This window comes from Herpailurus yagouaroundi, unplaced genomic scaffold (assembly GCF_014898765.1).
Source record: "Herpailurus yagouaroundi ecotype Mexico unplaced genomic scaffold, PumYag 196, whole genome shotgun sequence".
NCBI classification, from domain to species: Eukaryota; Metazoa; Chordata; class Mammalia; order Carnivora; family Felidae; genus Herpailurus; species Herpailurus yagouaroundi.
In genome coordinates, this window is record NW_024412427.1 from 2,638,664 (window position 1) to 2,648,168 (window position 9,505).

At 43.7% G+C, this 9,505-nt stretch overlaps 1 protein-coding gene across 4 annotated transcripts in view; it reads right to left on the reverse strand.

Moving 5' to 3' along the window:
- PKIG (cAMP-dependent protein kinase inhibitor gamma) overlaps nucleotides 1-9,505 on the reverse strand; it is a 98,452-nt gene that overhangs the window by 15,076 nt on the left and 73,871 nt on the right. For all 4 annotated transcript variants that reach the window (XM_040446973.1, XM_040446971.1, XM_040446972.1 and 1 more), the window contains one exon: nucleotides 6,609-6,678. The gene's annotated coding sequence lies outside the window, so the exon portion shown is untranslated. The remainder of the gene's footprint in view (nucleotides 1-6,608; nucleotides 6,679-9,505) is intronic.

Below are 9,505 nucleotides of genomic sequence, written 5' to 3' on the forward strand. Positions count from 1 at the left end.
AGAGGCTGAGCACCAGCTCTGCTGGGTACCTCTGGGCAAGGTTCTTCCCCCTCACAGAGTGGGTGCCTCAAATGTGCAATGAAGGAGTAAGCTGGGATCTTTGTGGTGGTTTTGAAACACATCTGCAAATGCTTTGATGCTCCTCCCATCGAGAGGGGAGTCTAATTTGCATCCCTTGAATGATCAGGCCTTAGTGACTTACTCCTAACTAACGGGATGCAATAGAAGCGATGCTGTGGGACTCCCAAGACGAGGTTAGGAAAGGAGACACAGCCTCCAGCTAGCTCTCTCATGGGCCACTTGTCTTTGGAGCTCTGAGCTGCATGTAGGGAATTTGAGGCTCCACACTTTGAGGCAGCCCAAACCAACCCAATGAAATGCCCACATGGAGAGATCCTGGGAGGGCATGGAGAGAGATACAGCCAGCAGCCGCTGGCTATGGCAGCCTCTAGCTATTCCAGCACCATCTGACTGCAAGTGCATGAGATCTAAGCCACAAGAGCCCAGCCAAGCTGTCCCCACATTTCTGACCCACAGAAACCATGAGAGATGATAATAAATTATTACTGTTATTTTGAACCACTAAGTACTGGGGCTGCAGTGTTATTCAGCAGCGGACAGCCAGAGTGGTCTCTAACAGGTTACTGCCATGCCAGCTCTCTGGAAGTCTATATGAAAGCACTCCCTAAATCTACTGTGGAGAATGAAAAGCGGCAAGATGTGATTTCTATACTACTAATTTATCCATCCATTCATTCAACAAAATTTTACTCATCACTCATTGTGCACCAGGCTTGGGACCAGATGCCATGGATACAAGAACAGTAAGACATCACTATGCCCTTGAGGGAAGTTCATGGTCTGGGTGGGGAGATGAACTCACGCATGGTCTAGGTGGGGTGACCAGTGTGAGGGGCATACACCAGGGTTACCAGGATCACCAGGAGACGGTTTCAAGCCACGCCCCTTGCCTCCCACAGGGATTCTAGTAACACTAGGCAGCAGGATGTGGTGTGTGTCTCTACTACTGACGAGAGGGTGTCAGAGCCCCCACAGGTAAGGAGAGAGAAAAGAGTTTAGAGACCACTTCTGTATATAAACCTTTAAAAGCTTTAAGAATCTTTAAAGAGCTTGGAAGGTAAGAGCTGTAATAAAAAGACATATAAGGCAGAGTGGGGGCTCAGGAAGCCTGTCGTTTATAGGCACTGATTTTAAGGAAGTTACTCCACCCTTCCTTCCTATTTATCACTCACTGGGTACTGAGGGTTCAGCAGCGAACAAAACAGACCCTCTGCCCTCATGACGCTGACATTCTAGTGGAGTGACTCACCTAACACGCAAACAGAATAAATGTCAGGTGGTGAAAGTACTAAGGAGAGAACTAAAGCGGGGCAAGAGGTGTGGGGTTTTCTACAGAGTGACAGGGAGCCTTGGATGCACAGACACCGGTGCACAGACCCAAAGGAAGGAAGGGAGGCAAATACCTGGGGAAGCTGTGCCAGGTAGAGGGAGGAGTTGCAAGAGGCGGGGCTTGCCTGGTGTCCAGAAAGATGACCAGGAGGCCACAGGGCTGGGGGACGGGGACTGGTGGGGAAAGAAGACCGAATGTGGCTGGTACCCTCTGGGGTCTGAGAGGACAAGGGTGCCTCTGAATTTTGCTCTGATTTTGATGCGACCCTTTCACAGGTGTTTCCAATTGGATACTCTAATGCTTCCCTTCCATGCCTATTTTCAGAGCCTTCTCCCTAGTGTGGGGTGAGTGGAGCCTCGGGGCAGTGAAGGGCACTACTCATCACACAACACTCACAGACATACTGTAGGCCCGAACGCAGTGCCAGCAAGGCCTGGGTCCTCTGGTCTTAAGCTGAAGGGGAAACAAAGTTCTTGTTCCATTCTTCCTGCCTCTGGATAGAAGTAGAGATCAGGATCCACAAAACACAACATAGGTAAATACTAATTAAAGAGCCTCCCTTGGAACCTGGAAAGGCAACATGCTTACAACTCAGGGACTGTTCTTGAGGAGAGCACATAGATTCACCTGTGCTTTCGGCCCATGGCAACAGTTTGCCCAAGATTCCCAGTCCCTGGGCTCAGTACTGCAGCCCTCCACTCCCTACATCCAGACACTGAGTCTTCACGGGATGGCCAGCCCCCTGAAGTGTCCTGCGTAACTCCTAGTGGCCCAGGACAGACACCCTTCAGCCCGAGCATCCTCTTCCCTGACCCAGCAGAAAAGATAAGAGCTCCCCGTTTTGCCATGCTGCGAGTGTTGATATATTTGTTCACTATCTGCCTTCCCAATTGGCTCCACGAGGATAGGTACCCTGACTTTGTTTGCCAATGTATCCCCAGCACACAGCATGGTTCCTGACATACGGAAGAGGCTCAATAAATACAATCATGCGAATGAATTAGTAAACAAACGAAATAAAAACTTAAGAACCTCCATACTCTCAAGCCAGTGATTAAGATAACAATCTGAGCCCTGGCTCCTGACCAAAGAAATAACAGTGACAGTGATAAAATGAAAATGGCTACCATTTATGGGGTATATATACTGTGCATCAGGCATGGTGACACGTGCTTTCCATACACTGTCTTCGTTACTTCACAGTAGCCTAGTATAATTAGATCCGTTAAACATAATAGCACATGCTGGAGCCTGGATTCTCACCCAGGACTGGCTGGCTCTGGGGCCTCAAAGACAGCGCCTCTCTGGCTCAGAGAAGCAGAGGATGAGAGAGAACCTGAGGAAAAGGTGAGGTTAAAGGGGCTGAAGCGGCAGGAGTGGACTGCCAGGGAAAAGAAAGGGAGGCTCTCCTTTGTCTTCATTTACACTCATCTCTACCCAGTCGCCTGACCTGCTCCAGTTCTACTCTCGCCCTGACAATCACAGAACGTTCCTTCTTTCCTTTAGTTCTTCATTCAACACTTACTACATGCACACTCCTTCCAGCAATGGAGCCGGAAGTATCTCAGAGGCACTGCATTGTTTAACCCTCACAATGGAGACACCATGGCTCAGAGAGGTGGCACAAGTCACCCAAGGTCCTCCAACCAGGACTTGAATCTGTATTTCTTCATTCCCAATTCAGTGCCCATTCTTTTTTTTTAAATTTGTAAATGTTTATTTATTTATTGAGAGAGAGGGAGACAGAGTGAGGGTGGGAGAGGGGCAGAGAGAAAGGGAGACACAGAATCCAAAGCAGGCTCCAGGCTCCGAGCTGTCAGCACAGAGCCTGATGCGGGGCTCAAACTCACAAACCGTGAGATCACGACCTGAGCTGAAGTTGGACGCTAAACCGACTGAGCCACCCAGGCGCCCCAGTGCACATTCTTGAGGCTGGTGCACTCTGGGGACGGCTTTGTCTTGAGGTGGACAGTACTGCATCTGTGTCGTCCCCCTCAGAGAACTGTTCTATCATCAAACCCCCTGCGCCTCAGGCTTCTCTCAACACAAATGGCTCTCTCCACCTGGTGACACAAGGCCACACACTGTAATGATGGGCACAAGGAGCTTTTGGAGAGTAGGTTCACCGAGCACCTACCACCGCATCTGCTGCATAATGCCTAATAAATGGTCTCTAAAAGAGAGAAAGAAAGAATGAATGAATCCAGAGAGAGGTACAGTGGATCTGCTACCATGAAACAGCTCAAGAGAGCACGCGGTTAGACGTCCTCAAAGGGCCTGACAGGATACTGTACGTGCTGTCTCCTGAATTTTACAGTGACAGGCACCCACATGAGCAGCCTTCACACCGACAACCACAGTAAAGCCGAGAGAGAAGCCACACCAGGGATTCAGATGACAGAAGAAAGATCCTGTGCTGGATTACCGCTGGTTCTGATGCCAGTGGAGAGATGTGGCCCCACGAAGCCAAGTTTTACAGTCACTTACCCAGAGGAGCCTATTTGACAGGCGATGTTGACAAGTGGAAATGATTCAGAAAATACTTGTCTCTTGCCTATGTCAACCCCAAATTCAGGCATATTAAAGACACACTTATAGCTTCTTAGCCAATAAAGTCATTTATAAAATATGTTAGAGTCAAATTTCCCTCAGGGAACAACTCACTCCAGATCACCAAGATTCCCACACGGTTAATCTTGTAAGTATCAAAACCTCACCTGGAGACAGAAAGTAGATTAGTGGTTGCCTAGCACTGGGGAGGGGTGGGGAGTTGGGAAGGTGATGAGTAATGAAAATGCTCTAAAACTGATTATGGGGACAGAAGCACAACGCTAAATACACTAAAGACCAATGAATTGTATACTTTAAATGGGTGAATTGTACGGTATGTGAATTATATCTCAATAAAGCTGTAAAAAAAATCCTTTATCTGAATTATAATGGATAGAAATTCTTCTCATGTATTGCATTAATGCATTAATGTATTACCAGCCTTTTCTTTTTTGAGAGAGCGTGAGCAGGGGAGGGGCAGAGGGAGAGGGAGACACAGAATCTGAAGCAGGCTCCAGGCTCTGAGCTATCAGCACAGAGCCTGACACGAGGCTCAAACTCACAAACCTCAAGATCATGACCTGAGCCAAAGTTGATGCTTAACCAACTGAGCCACCCAGGCGTCACTATTACCAACCTTTTCTTAATGATTTAAGACCACAGCTGTGTATCTGGTGTAACATAGCAATGCTCTCACTATCACAATATACAGGGCAGCTTGCCCTACACTAAACACCCCCGTTTACGTTAGCTTTTCTATCAATGCCCTTTACTTTTACCATGAAGCTTGGTGGTTAAGCTCATGTGCATGGGTCATGTATCACTTACTGGCTTATTGGCTCTGTGATCTCTGGTGAGTTACTAGATCTCTCTGTGCCTCCATTTCTCCATTTGTAAAACAGCAGTACCAGCCTCACTGAAGGAGTATGTGCGTTAAAGAAAATGATGTAGATAAAGCATTTAGTGCTCTTCCTGGCAATCAGGAGCCAAACTGAATTCCAGCCCTCAGCACTATTCTCACCACTGTCAGTAGAGTTGCCTACAGAGCCCCTTCTGAGTTATGGACTCAAAAGCCAGAAACCCCACCCCCTATGAGTGTTCAGCACACCTGGTGTGTTCAATGAGATGAAACCAGGGATGGGGGTGCAATTTCATGACTGGACTGTGGGACATCCCATGGGAAGGCTCTCAGCTTCAGTGACACTAAGTAATTTGTCCCAGTTCACCCTCAAACAGAAAAACCTAGAAGCCTGGTAAGGTCCCTCAAGATCCTGGCATCTGTGAGGCTGGTGCTCAGGGGGACACAGTGGCCTACAACACTTTAGGCTTTCTCTAGACAAATGGTTCTTAAAATTCAGAGATCTCAGATCACATTTGAGAACCTGAGGAAAGCTACGGACACTTGGCCTAGAAAAGTGTGTGTGTGTACACACACACACACACACACACACACACACACGCACACTGTACCTATGAATACAGGGGAATTCTGAATCCCAGAAGCTAACTATAAACCCCTGGTTAAAAACCCCAGCTCTAGACTTCCTATAACCCCAGCGTCCTCAAGGTTTAGTGGCTCTGGAACAGAGAGGTCTTTTGCAGGCTTGCCCTCCTAAATGGGCCTCGGCCAGATAAACAGTCCTGGGGGCTGACCGGCTGCCGCATCTTAGTCACTGCAAACAGCTGCATCCAGGGGGTTCCCAGGGGCACTGAGTCAGAACAGGACACAAGCCCAGTAGCTTGGGAAGCTACTGCAGGACAAGGTCCCGAAGCCTTGCTGATAAGCAGTTGGGGACTTCCAGCCCCAGGGCAGCTTCCAGACAGACTAGACTCTCACTCTGCCAACAGAGAAGAGGACTCGTAGGTGCTGGACGCAGGGTAGGCCATGAGACAGAATTTAAAGGAGGTGGAACTCCCCCAAGCTCCTGGGACTACTAGGCCTTGGACAGAGAAATGAAGGCGCGAGATTCTGCTCTAACTGTAGGGAGGCGGAGCCAAGAGAGGGGTAGACATGTTGTAGGGAGGGGAGGGAGCTGAGCCACGGATCAAAGGCTGTTAAAAATGACTAACCGATGCCAGAACTGTTAAAGTATGAACACCGACCCAAAGTGGCCATACTTCCAAGTAGGCCATTCGTGTTTCATGAACTGCAATTTTCTTCTGACTGGAAGGGACCTGCACCCTCTCTCCTCATCAGACCACTGGGCTGTGCTGGTCTCTCCAGGCTGGGCTTTGCTTGCTTTTCCTCCTCTATCACAGTATTAAAATCCCCATAATGTGCTTTGGTCCTGATGAAAATAGCTTTGCACAACAAACAAGAAAGTTGGCATCATGCCCAAATTTGCTGATAGCCCCTGTGTATAATTCCATCAGCTTAAATAGATGGCTGAAGAAACCCATTCTCTTTGAAGCCACTAGAAGTAAATTGTCTTTCTGATGCTATAAAGAAATGGTCTGTAAAATTGCAGTGTGATATTGTATAATTCTGCAAAGGGCCAACCTTTGGCCATACCTTTCTTCATGGGACCAAAATTCCTTTCTAATTTCACTTGGAACCTATTTCTTTTATTTGTTTGAACAGAAGTAAAGGTATTTAGATAAATACTTGGGATGCTGTAGTAGTGGTATGAGCAATGTGACTACCCACCTGTTTTAGTTTCTTTTTCCTACTTGCATCTCTTCGGATTTTCCACTGTTGACTAATCAGTGTGGAAATTCTAAGGGACAAGAAAAACAAGAATTAGAGCCAGACATACTCTAGGGTTGTAAACTAAAACAATCTTTTGGGAAGACAAGTTAAGCATATCTAGTAACATATTCAATGTGCACACCCTTTGGGTCAAATATATAGGAATTTATAGCAAAGGTATGTTCCCATAAGTAAAAGGATGATCAGTAAAACATATTGTGCAATAGCAAAGGAAAGAAGAAACAAGTTAAATATTTGCTAATAAGAAAAAGAGTTAAATTATGATGTACTAATACCATACTAGATGGCTGCTACAAAGAATGAGAAAGATTTCATTGTACCGACATGGAAAAAAGGGCACGCTCTGTTGTTAAAAAGGAGTGTGACACTGTACAGGTCATAATTTTTAATATAAAGTATGAACATGATTGTTTATGCCTAGGAAAAAGTACAGCATTTGTACACATACACAGTTTTGTTTTGTTTTGTATCTACATAGAAAAAGGCCATCAGCAAACTGAACAGTGCTTCTCTCTCTGGGACTCAGAGACTAGGAGAAAGGAAGTAAAAGACTTCTACATTTTACATGAATGACTCCTATTTTGGTTGAAAACTTTTAAAGGGACACACACAACTTTCGTAATCGTTATACATGCGGTCTATCTAGAATTCTAAAATATCAAGAGTGAGGACAAAAGATGTTTCTAGACAAAGACTGAGCAAGTTTGCCACTCAGACTCCAAAAACATTCTCCAACAGGAAGGAAACCAAGCACAGAAAGTAAGTGGGGTTTTAGAGTCAACAGTGAGCAAAACTAGTAAGTACAGTATATTGGTAAATTGAAAACACTGATTAAGTAGGAAGATAAACACAAATCTGACAATATTACACATTTGACAGTAAGAGTGTCAAGGATGGAAGAGATCAGAACTAAAACTTCGCATGGTCCTTATTCAGGACAAATACTGGAATTGACCCAATATATCTATGTTGCATATTGAAAAATCTAAGGTAAAATGACAAAATATTGAAATAGAACACTTAAGTTTCACACTTAAGTTTAAGTCTAATTATCCAAAAACGTTAATCCTTCCCAAATTACTACAATTATCCAAAAACGTTAATCCTTCCCAAATTACTACATTGTCTTAATTAAGTTTCAATAAGAATACAAATAGTTTTTCTTTGAAAGTGAAATGGGTAAAATTAAAGTTCATATGGAATACTAAACACCCCAAAATTTAGCCAAGAAACAGAAAAGAAAATTATTTTTAAAAATATATAAATAGGGGATTTATCTTAGGAGATAATAAAAATTTACTTTATAAAGACATAATAAAAAGACATGGTTATAAGAACAAATAGGTCTGTGAACTAACAGAGCAAGTTCAGAAAAGGATACAAGAAAGGAACTTATTTATCACAAAGATGGAATTTCAGTGCAAAATAGAAAAGATGGTTTATTTAATAAATGGTGCTGGCAGACCTAGAATAAAGCCTGATCCCTACCTCTTTGCTATGTATAAACATAATTCTAAAGGGATTAAAGGTTCAGGATTAAATAATTAAAACCCTAAAAGTATTGTAGAACATTTAGGAAAATATTTATATAACTCTGAGGTGGGGATATTATTCTTTTTAAAAAAAAATTTTTTTTTAATGTTTATTTATTTTTGAGACAGAGAGAGACAGAGCATGAATGGGGGAGGGTCAGAGAGAGAGGGAGACACAGCGTCTGAAACAGGCTCCAGGCTCTGAGCAGTCAGCACAGAGCCGACGTGGGACTCGAACTCACAGACTGCGAGATCGTGACCTGAGCCGAAGTCGGACGCTTAACTGACTGAGCCACCCAGGCGCCCTGGTGGCGATATTACTCTTAAGCAAGGCAAGAAATCTAGACACAATGAAGTAACAAATAGAAAAATTTAATAAACAAATAATAGATTAGGAAAAATATTTGTAATACATTGCAAAAATTCATTTGCAAGAATACTTAACACATAAAGAGCTCCTGTAACTTGTTGAGAAAAAGGCAACTAATTCATAAGGAAAAAGGGTGAAGGAAATTCACAGAGGAAAATAAAATGGCCAATTAACATGAAACAATGTTCAATCTCACAAGTAGTAAAGAAAATACAAAGCAAGCACCTATAAAGACACCATTTTCTGCCATCAGCTTGGTCAAAGAATGAAACCATAAAGAGAGAGGAAGGGATAGAGGGAGGAGGATGGAGAGTGGGAGGAAGAGACAGAGGATAGGAGGGAGAAAGGGAAAGAATACCTAATATTAAAGATTTAGGGAAATGGAAGTACTCGCACATTTATGGGAAGAATGCAAGTTACTAGAATTCTTTATAAAGTAGGATGGTATTCTCTATTAAAATGTCAAATACATAGACCCCTTGACCCAGCAATGTTATTTTTGAAAATGCAACCTATAGAAATGAAAGCACCAGTATAGTCAGTGGTATTATAATAGTGTTGTATGGTGACAGATGGTGGCTACACTTGCAGTGAGCACAGCATACATAACCTACAGACTCGGCAAATCACTGTGTTGTACACCTGAAACTAATGTAACATTGTGTGTCAACTCGACTTCAGTTCAATAAATAAAAGCACAAGTAAAAAAGGATGTATGTATATATTTAATGCAACAATATTTTTAGAGAAAACAAAACATAACCACTTGAATATCTATCAAAGAACAAATGGCTGAATACATTGTGGTACCTGTAGGTCTATAGCCCTAAAGCTATTTAAAACTTAAAAAAAAATTTTTTTTTAGTGTTTTATTATTTATTTTTGAGACACACACACACACACACACACACACACACACACACACACACACA